This window comes from Pogoniulus pusillus, chromosome 25 (assembly GCF_015220805.1).
Source record: "Pogoniulus pusillus isolate bPogPus1 chromosome 25, bPogPus1.pri, whole genome shotgun sequence".
NCBI lineage: Eukaryota > Metazoa > Chordata > Aves > Piciformes > Lybiidae > Pogoniulus > Pogoniulus pusillus.
Genome location: NC_087288.1, coordinates 20,617,527 through 20,636,847, shown reverse-complemented (window position 1 = coordinate 20,636,847; position 19,321 = coordinate 20,617,527). Strand labels below are relative to the sequence as shown.

General features: G+C 50.4%; 1 long non-coding RNA gene across 1 annotated transcript in view; it reads right to left on the bottom strand.

Annotated features, from left to right (window-relative positions):
• Positions 1-19,321, bottom strand: part of LOC135186718 (uncharacterized) — a 58,459-nt gene that overhangs the window by 34,365 nt on the left and 4,773 nt on the right. The window contains exon 2 of the long non-coding RNA XR_010307078.1: positions 4,940-5,076. This is a non-coding gene — a long non-coding RNA (uncharacterized LOC135186718). The remainder of the gene's footprint in view (positions 1-4,939; positions 5,077-19,321) is intronic.

The following is a 19,321-nucleotide window of genomic DNA, read 5'->3' as shown; positions in this document are numbered from 1 at the left end:
CAAACCAACACCAAACAGTGGATGAGCTGTGTGTATTAAAGCTCTCTGGTAGATACAACTCATGGATCCCAGAAGCTGTGGTCCTTTTATACTCCTTTGGTGGGGAGTGAGTGTGGTCTCTCCAAATCACAGAGAGAGAGGTGTGCACCAGGCCCCTGCGGTGCAATGTCTGTCACATGCTGTGGCCCTGGATTTGCATGGAACACAATTTCAGAGTCACTGAGGCCTCTTTCCAGAGCCTCTAAGCACTCTGGGGAGGGCTGCTGTGGAATCAGCTGCCACTCATGCACCAGCTGAAGACAAGCTGCCCCCTGCACACCCCTGGCCAATTGGTCCAAACCCAAAGTGGAGATGGCCACTGACCCCCACCTTTGTCTCAGTTCTAGTTTACATCTCCAGAGACTCAGATAAATTTGATAGAACCAATAATAATTTGTAGAGTGCCCTTCCCTCTTCCCCTTCTTTCCCAAAGGAAAGGGATTAGAGGGAGAGAGAGAAGTAATCACACCCAAATAAATCAATCTCACTCGATTTGGAAGTTAAAAAAGAAAAGTTTAACAATAACTTCAAAAGGTATCTGAGGCAGGGAAGTTACAAAGGATAGGGAAGGGAAAATAGCAAGTACAAAATGGTATAAATACAACCCAGGAACAGATGGTAATGCTGGTGCGCAGGGAGGTGCAGAGGGAGAGTGATACAGGCAGGCCCCTGCTTTTATGGCACAGGAAGGGGGAGTGAGCTAACCATCACTTGGTGGTGTTCAGACCCACCCCTGGGGAGAGGTCAAGAACACCTAGAGTCAGGTTCAGGGTTACTCCCCCTGGAGTGTTAACCCTATACAACCTTTCACAGAATCACAGAACTTTAGCGGTTGGAAGAGACTTCCAGAGATCATCAAGTCCAAGGCAGGATGCTTGGACTGTACCTAGGGTAGTCTGTGCAGGAATGCATCCAAGGTGGGCTTTGAAAGTCTCCAGAGAAGGAGACTCCGCAGCCTCTCTGGGCAGCCTGTTCCAGGGCTCTGTCATCCTCACTGTAAAGAAGTTTCTCCTCATCTTGGGGTGAAACCTTCTGTGTTCCAATTTGTAGCTGTTGCTCCTTGTCTTATTACTGCTGACCACCAAAAAGAGATTGGCCTCATCCACTTGTCACCTGTCCCTCAGGTATTTGCACACATTGATCAGATCTCCTCTATACACTGATCAGATCTCCTCTCAGTCTTCTCTTCTCCAAGGGGTCCATCCCCAACACGCAGCTTACCAAGTCAGGGCCCAGGCTGCATGCTTATCCTCCATGGTTAGAAATGCATCAAGACCCCAATACACCGTGGCCTCACCACTGGCCAGCTTCACCTTGTCTCCCCTGGCATGAGAGGCCCTCCACAAACACTCAGCTCCAGCCTCCCAGGGGAGCTGGCTACACCTTTCCTGCAACTCTGCCAGTTCAGTCACACTACAGAACACCTCCCAGCTGCCACCTCCAGCCTGTCCTCATTGCTCCCATTGTACTGGGATCCAGGTTTAGTAAGTGGACAAAGCTGAGGACTAGTCTCACACCCCTGCTTGGGTTTTGCCTCTTCCACTCCAGCCCAGGGATAGTGACAAGCCATTTCCATAGCAACCAACTCCTGCTGTTCAGACATCACATTCAGTCTGCAATCACTCTCAAGGTCTCCTCAGCCCAGCTCAGCCAGTTCTAATCACAGCTCTCACTCTCTAACTACAGCACTGCTCAGCTGCTCTCTAGGCCATCTGCAACCATCTCGACTTACAGCTGCTTTACCCATTCAGTTTCAAGCTTCACCTGCAAGTCCCCAGCCAATTCCTGTAATGCTTTCTCCTTCTCTCTGATTGTCAGGAGTTGAATTCAAATGTGCTGCTGTTGTTCAAAAGCATCCTGCCTCATGCCAGCTTCAAAATCACAGTGCTGGGTGGAGCAAAGTATTATGGTGCTTGAAGTTCAGATTTCGACATCAGAGACTTCTTATTCCAGTTGCTGCTTTTGAGCTCTGGGGGTTTGGGTGCTGGCTCTCTTCCACTGAGATAGCAGTGGAACAGGGAGGGATGGGAGAACAGTTCTCTGGCTTGGGTTTTTAGCTCACTTGCTTCTGCTTGCTGCCACTTTCTGCTGTGCTTTTTCTGCAGACAGACTGAGGAACCTGTGCATGTCACTGTCACTAGCTGAGCCACTCAGCAAACTCTTACCTCAACTCTTCCAGTCTGAACCTGGAGATTTTTGTGTGTTACCATTCCCTTGCTTCTGTGTTGGGAGGAAACAGGCAGGTTAACCTGCTCTCAGAGTTTAACCTGTTGCATTGATCCACAACACACCTATTTTGGGTGTGCTGCCAGCAGCACCACCCCTAAAGCAGCAAATATCATGGCCTGCAACATTTCCAACAGGAGGGAGCAGCTGAAATCGAGCTGAAGCCAGGCAAGCATGATCAACTGCCAGGGAATTCGTGCTTAGCTGATCAAAGTTCCTCCTTTTCTTGAGCACCACAGTGGAGATGGAAAGAAACCTGTCAAACCCTTTCTGTGGGGGTTGCAAGCCAAAACTGCTGAACTTGAGTCCGTGGGGCCAAAAATAAGACCAAAAGGTGCAGGGGATCTTTTCCCTTGAGAAAAACCTCAGAGGCCTAATTCCCTTCCAGCAAGGGAATCCTGCTGACCACACCACTGAAAATGGGTAGCAGAGGTCATAGGTTCCACACAGGTTATTCCACACCAAAGAGATTCCCCCGTAGTGAGCAGCCATCCTGTGAGCCAAGTCCCAGCCACACTGGAAAGCTTGAAGCTCACTGGGCTGCACTGCAAACCCAGCCCTTTACATTTCATGACCTGTCAGGGATCTTGAGCAACTGTTCCTCAAGCAACACCCTTCATCTAGTCCAGCAGGGCTGTTTGAATCTGTTAAACTACTGGTGAGGAGATCAACATCAGGGAAAAGACCAGAGACCTCCTGCTGGCCCACAAAACACTGGGCAAGGCCCTTCAACATGGACCAGAGCCATGTAAAAATGAACTGCCTACATTCCATGCATAGAACTCCTCCATCCTACTTGAAATCCCTGAGCTAACCAGCAAGGCTTATGGCTTACACTTGTTCCTGGTCAGATATGAGCTGTTGATTTCCATCCAGATGAGACTACGAAGCTATAGGCAACCACAGCAAAGAAGCAAGGCCTGAACAGCTCATTCTTAGAGTCACAGATTGATAGAATCAAACAGGTTGGAAGAGAGCTCCAAGCTCATCCAGCCCAACCTAGCACCCAGCCCCATCCAGTCAACCAGACCACTAAGTGCCCCAGCCAGGCTTTGCTTCAACACCTCCAGGGACAGTGACTCCACCACCTCCCTGGGCAGCCCATTCCAATGCCAATCACTCTCTCTGACAACAACTTCCTTCTAACATCCTGCCTAGACCTCCCCTGGCACAACTTGAGGCTGTGTCCCCTTGTTCTGTTGCTGCTTGCCTGGCAGCAGAGCCCAACCCCACCTGGCTACAGCCTCCCTGCAGGTAGCTGCAGACAGCAATGAGCTCTGCCCTGAGCCTCCTCTGCTGCAGGCTGCACCCCCCCAGCTCCCTCAGCCTCTCCTCACAGGGCTCTGCTCCAGGCCCCTCCCCAGCTCCATTGCCTTTCTCTGAGACATGCAGCAAAGGACATTTATCATCCTTGCAATGCATACATGAAGGTTTGGCAATGCTTTCACAATTAAATAGATGAAGAGAGCTCATTTAATGGCCCAGTCCAGAGGATCTGCACTGATTAAAATGTCTAGCTACACCAAGACCAACATACTCACTCTCTCAGTGGGTTACCAGCCTCTCCTCCTAGGGTTCTGACTTTTAAAGAGGATCCTTCCAGACAAGAGGTAGAACAGCATGAGGACATCATGCATTCCCAGTCTACAGGCTGGGGACAGAGTGGCTGAGAACAGCCAGCAAGAAAGGGACCTGGGGGTGCTGATAGATAGTAGACTGAAGATGAGGCAGCAGTGTGCCCAGGTGGCCAAGAGAGCCAATGGCATCCTGGGCTGGCTCAGGAGCAGTGTGGCCAGCAGGACAAGGGAGATTCTTCTGCCCCTGTGCTCAGCACTGCTCAGGCCACACCTTGAGTGCTGTGTCCAGTTCTGGGCTCCTCAGTTCAAGAGAGATGTTGAGGTGCTGGAAGGTGTCCAGAGAAGGGCAGCAAGGCTGGGGAGGGGCCTGGAGCACAGCCCTGTGAGGAGAGGCTGAGGGAGCTGGGGGTGTGCAGCCTGCAGCAGAGGAGGCTCAGGGCAGAGCTCATTGCTGTCTGCAACTTCCTGAAGGGAGGCTGTAGCCAGGTGGGGTTGGGCTCTTCTGCCAGGCAAGCAGCAACAGAAGAAGGGGAGAGAGTCTCAAGCTGTGCCAGGGGAGATCTAGGTTGGATGTTAGGAGGAGGTTGTTGTCAGAGAGAGTGATTGGCATTGGAATGGGCTGCCCAGGGAGGTGGTGGAGGCACCATCCCTGGAGGTATTCACAGTAGTATCACCAAGGTTGGAAGAAGATGTTCAAGCAAAGCCTGGCTGAGGCACTCAGTACCATGGTCTGGTTGACTGGACAGGGCTGGGTGCTAGGTTGGAGTGGATGGTCTCAGAGGTCTCTTCCAACCTGGCTGATTCCATGATTCTATGATTTAATAGTTGCTTTATCTCTCCCACCTGTAGTTCTGCTATGGTTTATACTAAGGCTTCTGAACTCTGCCTAGTTCCCTTGGAGACTCCATCAGAGCATGACAAATTTCATCCTATGTGGATGTAAACAGTAATTCAGCTTTTAAACCATGGCCTCTGGCAGCATGCACTCAGGAAATTGAACATGTAGATCCCTGGTTCTGTAATACACAAACTGCACTAAACCATTAGATGTCTGTCCTCTGAAAGCAAAGAAGCAGAAACAGTTTAAGCAGGCTTACCTTTCCTGGAAGATCTGAGCATCAGCCTCTCTTCTGGCTGCCACGAGGAACTATCATGGCTCTTTTCAGTAAACTGGGCTGTTGTTTTGTGAAGCACATTAAAGGTGATGGACCAGATTTGTGGCAGCTCTGGACTCCTGCAGATGGATCAGAACACACCAGAAGATATCACACAGTTGTGCCTGTACTTTGTCCTGTCCTCCAAACTATCACACTGTCAGGAGGATAGAGACAAGGAGCAATGGCTACAAACTGGAACACAGAAGGTTTCACCTCAACCCGAGGAGAAATTCCTTTCCTGTGAGGGTGATAGAGCACTGGAACAGGCTGCCCACAGAAGTTGTGGAGTCTCCTTCTCTAGTGACTTTCAAAACCCACCCTGGAAGCATTCCTGTGCAAACTACCCTTTGGCAGGGAGGTTGGACTCAACGATCTCTGGAGGTCCCTGCCAACTTCTAATGTGGTTCTGTGAACAGTGTCTCATTTTATCAGACAGCAAGAGCCTGGCTGTGGTCTGAGTGAGGCTGGTACTGGTGGGGCAGAGAGAGAAAAGTGGATCATCATGTGGAGACACTGGGACTGGTTGGGCAAGGAGAGTGTTGCCAGTGAGAAAGAGGAGAAAAAAGGAGTCTAGATTTGTAAGGTGCAAGAATGGGCCTGGAAAACACAGGCAGTGTAAGCCAGCAAACCATGGCCATTCCCAGGTGCAGGAACTGAGCTGAGGGACCATGGTGTAAGAGAACTGCATAACCCAAGGTGCTAAATGTCACAAGAGTTACCTCCTAGAAACTTCATCCTGCCCACACTTGTGATGCTTTGGGGTTACCTGTCCCTTCCCCCCCACAGTGAATTCACCCAGACTAGACTCAGCTGGAAGTTAAGGAATGAAGCTTTATACTTCACAGCTTAGCACAACATAGAAGCAGATACTTACAAAATATCCTAAACATCACAGCCCACAGGATGTTAGGGGCTGGAAGGGACCAACCCCCCTGCCAGAGCAGGACAATCCTATCTAGCACAGATCACACAGGAACACATCCAGACAGGCCTGGAAAGGCTCCACAGGAGACTCCACAGCCTCTCTGGGCAGCCTGTGCCAGGGCTCTGGGACCCTTACAGTAAAGAAGTTCCCCCTTGTGTTGAGGCAGAACCTCCTGTGCTGCAGCTTACACCCATTGCTGCTTGTCCTGTCCCAGGGAGCAGTGAGCAGAGCCTGCCCCCCCTCCTGGCAGCCTTCAGGTACTTAGGAACATTGATCCAATCCCCTCTCAGTCTTCTCTTCTCCAGACTGAGCAGCCCCAGGGCCCTCAGCCTCTCCTCATCAGCCATGCCCTCCACTCCCCTCATCATCCTCCTAGCCCTCTGCTGGACCCTCTCCAGCAGATCTCTGTCCCTCTGAAACTGGGGAGCCCAAAACTCCAAAACTGAACACAGGATTCAAGATGAGGTCTCAGCAGGGCAGAGCAGAGGGGGAGCAGAACCTCCCTTGCTCTGCTGGACACACTCCTGCTAATACACCCCAGGATGCCATTGGCCTTCTTGGCCACAAGGGCACATTGATGTGCCATGGGGAACTGTCAGCCACCAGCACCCCCAGGTCCCTCTCCACAGGGCTGCTCTCCAGCAGTCGCCTCCCAGCCTGGACTGCTGCAGTTTGTTAACCCTCCCCAGGTGCAGGACTCTGCTCTTGTCCTTGCTGAACCTCATCTGGTTCCCCTGTGCCCATCTCTGTCTGCCCAGGTCTGTCTGGGTGGCAGCACAGCCTGCAGCTGTCTCAGCCAAGCCTCCCAGCTTGGTGTCAGCAGCAAACCTGCTGAGCAGACTCTGTCTGTCTGTCTGTGCCCTCATCAATGGCACTGATGGAGATGTGGAACAGGACTGGCCCAGCACTGATCCCTGGGGGACTCCACTGGTCACAGCTCTCCAGCTGGACCTGGCCCCACTGATCCCCACCCTCTGAACTCTCTATGTACAACTATATACAGAAATATGCAAGTCAAAAGTAATACAGAAACACAACACCCATGCACAGCCCAGGAGGGGCTCCCAACCACCCTTCCACCTTCTTTCCACCTCTACCTTATCCCAGAGCCTGCCGTGCATGCAAGGTGAGTTGGAAGGATCAACAAGGGGGATTAGTGTCCTGGAGTCCTGTACCCCTAAATTCCTCTCCTGCCCGGACTTCGGGGGGAAAGGGGAAAAGCCGCCTGGTTTCTCCCCCCCCTCGCCTGTCCTGCAGCCGTGAAGGGGGGGAGGACTGCCCCGTGAGTTCCCGCGCTGGAGCCAGGCTGGGACTGGCCGTGCGCTTTCGCGCCTAAGGTGTGGTAACTCTGCCCTTTGTCTAGCGAAGGTTATAACTATTGGGGGTCTTCCCGCCTTTGGGGTTCCCACTTTGGATTTTGCCTGTGTCTGGACGCATGTCTCTGCCTGAGTTCGCCCACTCTCCTGTGCCTGGACTGCAGAGAGACCAAAGGATTTGTTTTACTGTTAGGCACACTTTTGTCTGCCTAACGACCCTTAACGACCCTTAACGACTCCTGCAGCCGCTGGAGGAGGAAGACAGACCTCACGAGCCAGCCTGAGTGAGTTATTTGGCTTAGCTTAATTTAGTAAGAAACCGCTATTAATTAATAGCTGAGTCCTTTTCCAACTTCTGACTTCAAATATATAGTCAGATTATTAATGGTATCCTTGTAGAATTCTCATGCAACTCAACCTGTTTATCAAACGAAATTAATCTTTGTATATATAGTTGTGGGGGCAGGTTTTGTAAAAATAAAAAAATATCTATTTTTGATAAATTTTTGACTCGGCCACGAATTAATCCTGCTCTCCGCAACAGTTAGAAGCAGAATGATTAGCTGAGTTACACAGATGCAGGCAGAGCAGCAGAAGCCCAGGGAGAAAAGCACAGACACCGACTCTGGCAGGTAGAGACACTCTCTTGTCTATGCTTGTGTCCTTGTTATTATACATCTCAGCAAGCCTATGAGTGAAGTAGACATCACCACTGTTTCCTTTTCACAGCCTATCATCTGATTTTTCTCATTAAAATATTCCAAGTAGCCTCAAAGCAGCACAATGCTTATAAAATGTGACTGTCTGGGAGACCCATATACTGCCTGTGATCAGCAATTAGCTCTTGCTGGAGAGCAGAAGGCAAAGGCCATGATGGAAGTGCAGAGGAATGCTAGATGAGCAACAAAGCCTTGCTATGCTGCAAGGCAGAAAGTTTCACAGAGAGAGGTGGAAATTAGGTTACACTAACAGAAGAAAAAGGAGCTTCCCAACAGCCAAAGAGAAGCTCCATAAACCTTCCTGATGCTTTCCACAAACACATTTCTTTCAGTGACAGAAAGGAAAGGAGAATAAATACTGATAGTAGGAAATCAATAGAGCAAGGACCAAACCAAGTCATTCTTTTTTCTTCCCTACAGATTCTGGGAGGTGTTTGGAGGTAACTGAAGATCTGGCTCTATATTTTGTCATTTAGGCCCTTTCCCATCAAAAGATTTGGACAGGCTGCAGAGGTGGGCACAAGCCAACCTCATGAGGTTCAACAAGACAATCTACTGACACTGGGGGGGGCAGTTTTTGAGACACTCCTGAATTACTGCTGTGTTGCTGCTAGGCTGGCAGTCACCAAGTCAGCTCTGCCCTTGACAGCAGTGACAGACTTCTGCAGAATCTTAATAGCTCAAAGCCTGTTTGCTGCCCCATGTCTTACTGGTGCATAGTCTGCAACTTGATAGATGTTTAGTTCTCTCCTAAATTTGGGTCACTGAAGGGATGCCATCCAGAGGGACCTGCACAGGCTGCAGAGGTGGGCACAAGCCAAGCTCAGGAGATTCAACAAGACCAAGTGCAAGGTCCTGCATCTGGGTCGAGGCAATGCCAAACACAAATCCAGATGGGCAGTGAGTGGCTGGAGAGCAGCCCTGAGGAGAGGGACTTGGGGGTGCTGCTGGAGGAGAAGCTCAGCAGGAGCCAGCAGCGTGCACTTGCAGCCCAGAAAGCCAAGTAGAGCCTGGGCTGCAGCAGCAGCAGTGTGGCCAGCAGGGCCAGGGAGGGGATTCTGCCCCTCTGCTCTGCTCTGCTCTGACCCCACCTGGAGTCCTGCATCCAGTTCTGGAGCCCCCATTACAAGAAGGAAGTGGAGATGCTGGAGAGTGTCCAGAGCAGGGCCAGGAGGATGCTCAGAGGCTGCAGCAGCTCTGCTGTGAGCACAGCCTGAAAGAGTTGGGGCTGTGCAGGCTGGAGCAGAGGAGGCTCCCAGGGGACCTTCTTGTGGCCTTCCAGCATCTGAAGGGGGCTACAAAAAAGCTGGGGAGGGACTTTTTAGGGTCTCAGGAAGTGACAGGAGTGGGGGGAATGGAGCAAAGCTGGAGATGGGTCGGTTCAGGCTGGAGGTGAGGAGGAAGTTGTTGAGCAGGAGAGTGGTGAGAGGCTGGCAGGGGTTGCCCAGGCAGGTGGTTGAGGCCCCATGGCTGGAGGTGTTTAAGGCCAGGCTGGCTGAGGCTGTGTGCAGCCTGCTCTAGGGTAGGGTGTCCCTGGGCATGGTAGGGGGGTTGGAACTGGCTGCTCCTTGTGGTCCCTTCCAACCCTGCCTGATTCTATGACTTCATGACAGGCAAGACAAAAAAGAAAGACAAGGAACATCCTTTCTTTCAGTGGCTGAGAATTCTCAAGAGAATGTGATTCATGGTGAAGGACTTCCATGTGACAAGCAATTGATGTCAGGACTAGTAAGGCAGAAATGGATTTCAGCCAGGGTGCTTTATTTGGCTTGCATGACGCAGCTGCCTGACACTAGTCACAGAATGCTGGGTGGGAAAGGACCCCAGGGATCACCTGGTCCAACCTTTTTAGGTGATAGTGTTGAATAAATGAGGTGGCCCAGCACCCTGTCAAACTGAGCCTTCAAACTGTCCAGTGTAGGGGAATCCACTGCACCCTTTCATGGAATCACAGAATCAACCAGCTTGGGAGACACCTCCAGGCTCATCCAGTCCAACCTAGCACCCAGCCCCATCCAGTCAACCAGACCATGGCATTAAATGCTTCATCCAGGCTTTGCTTAAACACCTCTGTGAGATTCCAATGTCTAACTGTTCTCATGGGGACAATTTTTCTTCTGGAGTCCAATCAGAATCTCCCCAGGAGCAACTTGTACCCATTCCTCCTTGTCTCTTCCATGAGTCCAACTATTGCAGGTTTCACTGCATGTTAGTGTTGTTGTTAACCTGTAAGAGTTATGGCTGGGTTCTAGAATGCATCTCTGCACCTTTAGAGATCACACTCGAGATGCTGCCAAATCATGTAGACAGATACAGGCTGACAGTAAGCCTAAGAGAGCAAAAAGCAACTTAGATGGACACAGACACAAACCTAAAGCTGGGGTACAATCACCAAGGAATTCAGCTCCAGATTTCACAGAATCACAGAATGCACCAGGGTGGAAGGAACCCTCAAAGGCCATCTTGTCCTACCTCACCCTAGTGAGTAGGGACAGCTCCAGCTAGATCTGATTGCTCAGCGACCCATCAAGTTTCACCTTGGATGTCTCCAGTGGCAGGGCCTCAACCACATCCCTGGCAACCTGTTCCGTATTTCTCCAGCCTCATTTGAGAGGAACTTCCTCCTTATGCCCAACCTAAACCTCCCCTGCTCCACTTCAAAACCATTGCCCTTCCCCCTGTTGCTGCAGGCCCTTCTAAGCAGTACCTTCCCAGCCTCCTTGTAGGTCCCCTTTGGACACTGAAATGCAGCCACAAGGTCTTTCTGGAGCCTTCTTTTCTCCAGGCTGAACAGTGTCAACTCTCTCAGCCTGTCCTGCTAGGAGAGGTGCTCCAATCCTCTGATCATCTTTGTGGCCCTCCTCTGCACCCACTTCAGCAGCTCCATGTCCTTTGGGTGTTGGGGCCCCAGAGCTGGACACTGGACTCCAGGTAATGGCTCACCAGAGCAATGTCTCTTGCTTTGCCAGCCATTCATATCCCACATTTCTTGGAAAACCTGTGTGCTAGTTTGAAGCAGGCTAGAATGTTTTGGTGAAAAGAACTAGATGGTAGGCTGTGAAAGGAAAGCAAGGGTGATGTCTGCTTTCCCTCAGAGTCTTGCTGAAGAAGAATGCAAACATTAGATAACACTCTCACCATTTTGTCTGCACTCTGCTTCTGGCTTTGTACTGAGCTGCAGCTCCCTAACCTCACCTTCCACTAACTTTGCTTCTTAACCTCTTGGCTGAACCTCTATTCTTCCTTAGGGCTGGGGTAAGGTTGAGAGGGGCAGGGGGAAGGTGCAGGGGTGGTTGAGAGCCCCTCCTGGGGACTCAGGTTTCTGGGAGGGGAGTTGTGCTTCTGTATCACCTTTTCCCTTGTCTATTTCTGTCTATAACTGTATGTACTGTAAATAGCTGCTTGTATATTGTGCTGCTGTAAATAAATAGCTTCATTTATATTCCCAGAGCTGGCTGAGTCTAGTCTGGGTACCTTCTAAAGTGTGGGGGGGCAGGGTACATCCAAACCACCACAACCTGGAACACAGGAAGACTGAGATGACAGAAGTTACAGTGCAAACTTCAGGCCAGCTGCTTTAGCTGAAGGTCACCTCTCTTTCCAAACTCCAAGAGCACTGACATCTAAGTTGCTGCTAGAAGGCATTTCCCATACCAAGATGGTGCTAGATGCTTCTGACATGTTTATGTGGCTGGAACTGACTAACAGACAACTATGAAAGTGCTCAGACTGTGATTTTGACAAACTCATGTAACAGAAGATGAATTAATAAATGAGGCTGCTGTTGTTCCCACTGGGATCAGGGCATGATTTCTACACCTGGCTACAAAGAAGCCATCTTTTGGTTTTCTGTTGCTCTGAAGTCATAGAATCACAGAATGTTAGAGGTCAGAAGGCCTGTCTGGAGATCACCCAGTCCAACTCCCCTACCAAAGCAAGGTCACCTAGGCCAGGTCACACAAACGCACTCAGGCAGGTTTTGAAGGTCTCCAGAGGAGGAGCTTCCACAGCCTCTCTGGGCAGCCTGTTCTAGCGTCTGGCACCCTCGCAGGAAAGAAGTTTCTCCTCATGTTGGGATGGAACTTTCTGTGTTACAGCTCATAACTTTTGTTCCTACCAAAAAGAGACTGGCACCTTCATCTTGACACCCACCCCTCAGATATTTATAGACATTGATCAGATGCCCTCTCAGCCTTCTCCAGACTAAACATCCCCAGCTCTCCCAGTCTTTCTTCACAGGGCAGATGTTCAAGTCCTTTAATCATCCTTATAGCTTTCCACTGGACTGTCTCTAGTAGATCCCTGTACCTCTTTGTGGGAATGCAAAGTGAAGAAGGATAATAACAGGTGGATGCTGACCTTGGCTCCCACCAGCTGCTGGCTGCCTTATCTCAGAAGGGCTAGATAACAGACACCTCGTTAATGAGGAAAGCAAGGCGTGGCTTATGCTGATGGAGTGGGTTGTCCTTGACTAATTATGCTAATGTGTAGGCCTGTGCTTTATGCCCTAAGGGAATATGTTGAGAGCTGAAATGGTCACTAAAGGTCTCTGGCATAATTCACATTGAGTCGTCTGGAGTCCATGTGGCATTGCCTTGATCACACTGATCTGCAGGGCCTTGGCCATCTTCCCACAACAAGCTAATCAGGTTCCTGCAACACCTCTTGAACTAGGGAGCCCTGAACTGGATACAGTGTGCCAGGGATGATAACACCAGAGCAGAGTAACGAAACAAAATCAGTCTGGAATCTTGCATCAACAATAAATGTAGCTCTCATTTGCACCAGGAAGAACCCACTGAGTTGAACCCAGCCTGGTGTGACTGCCTGAGATCACAGAATTATAGAATCAAGCAGGTTGGAAGAGACCTCCAAGCTCATCCAGGCCAACCTAGCACCCAGTCCCATCCAATCAACCAGACCATGGCACTAAGTGCCTCAGCCAGGCTTGGCTTCAACACCTCCAGGGACGGTGACTCCACCACCTCCCTGGGCAGCCCATTCCATCAGATGGAGAACAAAGTGGGAAGTCTCAGTGCCATGACAGCCTCTCAGAACAGAGTCTACACTGGCCACAAGTAGTACTCAATGAGTCTGCCCTTCCTCTGCACAGGTGTACACTTGTTTCTGTGAAGAAACAGGGCTCTCCAGCCCCAGCTGATAGAATGGTTTTGTTAATGACACTCATAACTGTGAGCCAGTAACTCCAACTGACTGCACATGAATGGAAACCTCCTGATCTTATCAGGAGAAGGTTGAACTCCTTGAACCAAATTCTGCTTTCAGTCACAATACACACAGGAGCACTGGACTGACAGTGGAGTACTGGAGTGCAGACTGCAAGGCTCCTCCTGCCCCCAGCAGAAGCTCTGCTTGGCTCCCTATTGTCTTTGTTAATAACACTTCTAATTTAATTTATACTTGGGTCTGTTTCTGTGTCTAGGGATGCTGCTTAGGGAAGGATCTAGGCTGAGGGGTAGGGTGTGTTTCGAGGAGATGGACCCCTGCTTACTGTGGGTATGTCATTGGTATTTGGTTTGCAGGTCTTGTCCCTTTCCACAGCCAGAGGCAAACCACAGAGTGCCCTGTCCTCAGCACACTGGAGCAGAGAAGCACCATCCTTTCATTTTGCAGGAGCTCTAATTCTCTGTTGACTGCATAAGAACAACTTCCATAGTAGTACAAACAGGCAGAGAAGAAAAAGTTACTCTACAACAGCTGGGCAGATGTGATAATCTCAGAGGTCTCTTCCAAACCCAATGGGTTCTATGATTCTGTGGATCTTGAAGTCCCCTTTGACCTGACAGCATTTCCCCTGCCCTTTACTGTATCGCGAAGCAATGCTGAATGTTTGCAGCACAGCTTGGTTATCCACCATGAAAACCCAGCAAAGGCAAAGCCTTCCATGAAATCTCACATCACAGCTTACTGAAAGTCAGCTAGTGACCATGACATGAATGCCTTCTCCCCTCCTGAGCCAGGAGATCAGCCTCCTCCGACTGGGAATTTGGTGACCATGAGCCACTCGCATGTTGGACTCCTCCAGGCTTGACTCTCAGAAAACTGCTCAAAGCTCCAGCATATGCTGCCCACAGCAACAGCCACATGCAGCACAATGAACCACAAGGGCTTCACAATAAGACAACTGGCTTCCACTAGCCAAGGAGGTCCAGATTAAGTCTTGACAACACACAAATAGGTTCTCAGCTCATGCTTGCTTAGAATCATAGAATCAGTCTGGGTTGGAAGGGACCACAAGGATCAGCCAGTCCTGTTTCCCCTGCCATGGGCAGGGACACCCTACCCTAGAGCAGGCTGCCCACAGCCACTTCCAGCCTGGCCTTAAACACCTCCAGCCATGGGGCCTCAAACACCTCCCTGGGCAACCCATTCCAGCCTCTCACCACTCTCACGGTGCAGAACTTCCTCCTCACCTCCAGCCTGAACCTACCCACCTCCAGCTTTGCTCCATTCCCCTCAGTCCTGGCACTGAGAGCCTCCCTAGCTCTTTTGTAGGTCCCCTGCAGATCCTGGAATGCCACAATAAGGTCACCTGGGAGCCTCCTCTTCTCCAGACTGCACAGCCCCAACTCTTTCAGTCTGCCTTCATAACAGAGCTGCTGCAGCCCTCTCAGCATCCCAGTGGCCCTAATCAAAGGATCTTGTGGCTCGCTGATCACGAGAGGTGATTCTGTGCCTTTGCTCTGGTGAGCCATTACCTGGAGTCCAGTGTCCAGCTCTGGGGCCCCAACACCCAAAGGACATGGAGCTGCTGAAGTGGGTGCAGAGGAGGGCCACAAAGATGATCAGAGGATTGGAGCACCTCTCCTAGCAGGACAGGCTGAGAGAGTTGACACTGTTCAGCCTGGAGAAAAGAAGGCTCCAGAAAGACCTTGTGGCTGCATTTCAGTGTCCAAAGGGGACCTACAAGGAGGCTGGGAAGGTACTGCTTAGAAGGGCCTGCAGCAACAGGGGGAAGGGCAATGGTTTTGAAGTGGAGCAGGGGAGGTTTAGGTTGGGCATAAGGAGGAAGTTCCTCTCAAATGAGGCTGGAGAAATACGGAACAGGTTGCCAGGGATGTGGTTGAGGCCCTGCCACTGGAGACATCCAAGGTGAAACTTGATGGGTCGCTGAGCAATCAGATCTAGCTGGAGCTGTCCCTACTCACTAGGGTGAGGTAGGACAAGATGGCCTTTGAGGGTTCCTTCCACCCTGGTGCATTCTGTGATTCTGTGAAATCTGGAGCTGAATTCCTTGGTGATTGTACCCCAGCTTTAGGTTTGTGTCTGTGTCCATCTAAGTTGCTTTTTGCTCTCTTAGGCTTACTGTCAGCCTGTATCTGTCTACATGATTTGGCAGCATCTCGAGTGTGATCTCTAAAGGTGCAGAGATGCATTCTAGAACCCAGCCATAACTCTTACAGGTTAACAACAACACTAACATGCAGTGAAACCTGCAATAGTTGGACTCATGGAAGAGACAAGGAGGAATGGGTACAAGTTGCTCCTGGGGAGATTCTGATTGGACTCCAGAAGAAAAATTGTCCCCATGAGAACAGTTAGACATTGGAATCTCACAGAGAGTCCTGCAATAGTTGGACTCATCAGATCTAGCTGGAGCTGTCATTACTCACTAGGATGAGGTTGGACAAGATGGCCTTTAGGGTCCTTTCCAGCCCAGTGCCTCCTGTGACTCTGTGACTCTGAAGGCATTCTTAGCACTCCCAAACGTCAGTGCCTCTTACAAAGCACAAGCTTGTTTTCCTAACCAAAACCGCAGCCCTTGGTCACACTTTTTTTACCTAGGTCCCAGCATATTTTTTATCTCTGGCTGTGTCTCCACACCTAAGCTTTCCAAAGGCACACTCAGGTCTCCTGAGCAAAGGCAAAGCACGCAGCGCGCGGGCGCTCGGTGTGAGATGATTCGCACAGTTATCACGCACCGCTTGAAGAGTGTGGAGTGAGGCACAGCAGAATCATCTTGCCACTGTCTCACTTGTTTAGAAAAGCTTGGGCAAGTCACAAGTTGTTACACCATGGTATCTTTAACACATTTTGCATCACTCATAACTCTCGCCTGAGGCGCCTGAGAACTTGCACGGACGCTGGCAGCAGGGAATTAACGATGCGCTTCAGGCTACAAGTGGCTGCATTTTAATAGCTGGGTAGTGTAAGCCTTAGGTATTGCCAGCTCATCTTACAGCAGTAAATGGACTAACTCAAATTTACCAGATGATTTGGAATCTTCCAAGGAAATGTTCCCACCACCGCCAAAAAGAAACCCCTAAAAGCACAACCTGTTGTTCAGTAGCTTGGACCAAATCTCAGTTTAGTTATTCTTAGTCATGGGTTTGCTATTTGACCTCTTCTTGCAACGGCCTTTTGCTTGCTTTTAGTGTAGGTGTGCTGGAGAAAGAAAGAAAGAAAGAAAGGAAGGAAGGAAGGAAGGAAGGAAGGAAGGAAGGAAGGAAGGAAGGAAGGAAGGAAGGAAGGAAGGAAGGAAGGAAGGAAGGAAGGAAGGAAGGAAGGAAGGAAGGAAGGAAGGAAGGAAGGAAGGAAGGAAGGAAGGAAGGAAGGAAGGAAGGAAGGAAGGAAGGAAGGAAGGAAGGAAGGAAGGAAGGAAGGAAGGAAGGAAGGAAGGAAGGAAGGAAGGAAGGAAGGAAGGAAGGAAGGAAGGAAGGAAGGAAGGAAGGAAGGAAGGAAGGAAGGAAGGAAGGAAGGAAGGAAGGAAGGAAGGAAGGAAGGAAGGAAGAAAGAAAGGAAGGAAGAAAGAAAGATAGATAGATGGACGGACCCCAACAGTAATCTCTGTCCCTCAGTTTTCTACTGGAAAACACAACTGGTCAAGACACAGGTAAGACAGGCACTACACACACTGCTCAGCTCTCACTTCTGGCCCTGCCTTCTTTCTGGAAGTCTTCTCTCTGTGGCTGCCTCTGCCTTTAACTCTCTAATCCACCCATCCCCTTTTCCCTCTAATCTCATTGTTGTCTTTTCTTTTGACATCTCACCTGAGATCACAGAATCAACCAGGTTGGAAGAGACCTCCCAGATCATCCAGTCCAACCTAGCACCCAGCCCTAGCCACTCAACCAGACCATGGCACTAAGTGCCTCAGCCAGCCTTGGCTTCAACACCTCCAGGGACAGCGACTCCACCACCTCCCTGGGCAGCCCATTCCAATGCCAATCACTCTCTCTGACAACAACTCCCTCCTAACATCCAGCCTAGACCTGCCCTGGCACAACTTGAGACTGTGTCCCCTTCTTCTGTTGCTGGCTGCCTGGCAGCAGAGCCCAACCCCACCTGGCTACAGCCTCCCTTCAGGTAGTTGTAGACAGCAATGAGATCTGCCCTGAGCCTCCTCTTCTGCAGGCTGCACACCCCCAGCTCCCTCAGCCTCTCCTCATAGGGTTTGTGCTCCAGGCCTTCCACCAGCTTTGTTACCTTACTCTGGACATCTTCCACATGAGATATACATGGCTTGATCTGGTTATTTCTGAAGGGAGGGAAAGAGGGAAGGGGATTTGGGTCTGGAGCCCTCCTGGAGACTCTGTTTCTGGGAGGGGTATTGTGTTTCTGTGTTACTTTTGACTTGTATATATGCCTGTATGTTGTGCTAAGCTGTAAATATAGCTTCATTCCTTTATTTCCAGCCATATGAGTCTAGTCTGGGTGATTTTCTTAAGTGTGGGGGGGTCACAGCTCCATATGATCATGTGGCTCCCCCCTCCATATGATTTTCAGAACCTTTATCAGTTCCATCATCTGGTTGAGTCCATGGAGCACTATAATCCTGCAAGTTATTGATAATGCTACAGCTGCGGCTTCTGCCGTGTGCAGCTTCTGGAACAGGTTGACCAGGGAGGCTGTGGATGTCCCCTTCCTGAAGGTATTAAAGATCAGGCTGGATGAGGCCTTGAGCAACCTGGTCTAGTGGAAGGTGTCCCTGCTCATGGCTGGGAGGATCTTTAAGGTCCCTTCTAAGCCAAATCATTCTATGAATCCATTAATATTTATACCACAAAGATTCCTCATCTGTAATTTGGTCAATCAGCAGAGAAAGACAGATTTTGTGCCTGTTAGAATCACAGAACATGATAGGTTCAAAGGGACCTCTCAGGGTCATCTAATCCAACCCCCCTGCACTGAGCACAGACATCTTCAATCACATTGCTCAGAGACAGAACAGGTTGCTCAGATCTTTCCAAGAGAAAGGTGCAGCCCTGTAATAGTTTTGTCTCTAGGACATACAATATAGACTGTCATGAACCATAGAATCACAGAATGTCAGGGGCTGGAAGGGACCTCCAAAGCTCATCCAGTCCAAACCCTCCCAGAGCAGGTTCTCCTATACCAGGTCACACAGGCGGGTTTTGAGTACCTCCAGAGAGGGAGACTCCACAACCCCCCTGGGCAGCCTGTGCCAGGGCTCTGGCACCCTCACAGGGGAAAAACCCCTCCTCATGTTTCCATGGAACTTCATATGCCTCCACTTCCACCCATTTCCCCTTGTCCTGTCATCAGGCATCACCCAGCAGAGCCTGGCTCCAGCCTCCTGGCACATGTTAATGAACACTGACGTGGTCACCTCTCAGTCTCCTCCTCTCCAAACTGGAGCCCCAGCTGCCTCAGTTCTGCTCACAAGAGAGGTGTTCCATTCCCTTCATCATCTTTGTGGCTCTGCACTGGACTCTCTCAAGCAGTTCTGTGTCCTTCTTGAACAGGGGGGCCCATAGCTGGACTCAGTACTCCAGATGTGGCCTCACCAGGGCAGTGCAGGGGGGCAGGAGAAACTTGCTCGACCTACTAACCACAGCCCTTCTAATACACCCCAGAATGGCATTGCTCCCCTGGCCACAAGAGCACACTGCTGGCTCATGGTCAACGTCCCATCGGCTAGGACCTCCAAATCCTTTCCCCCTTTGCTGCCTTCCAACAGGTCAGGTCCCAGCCTATCCTGATCCCTGGGGTGGTCCTTTCCCAGGTGCAAGACTCTACACTTGTCCTTGTTGAATTTCATTACATTTCTCCCCACCCACCCCTCCAGCCTGTCGAAGTCCCACTGAATGGCAGCACAGCCTTCTGGTGTCATCAGCTCCCAGCTTGGTATCATCAGCAAACTTGCTGCCAGTGTCCTCTGTGCCCATTTGGTACACTCTGTGTACCATCTTGGCAGAAGAAAAGAATACAAAATGTCACCTTAGAAAGGCAAAAGCAACCAACCAATGCCCCCAAACACAGGCCAGGTCAGCTAATATGCTCCAGAAGCAAGTCCATGCTGTGCTTTCTACCAAAACCAAGTCAGAAGATCTTCTGGATGAAAGGCACTCAGAAGCAAAGAAAACCTGGTCACAGGCTC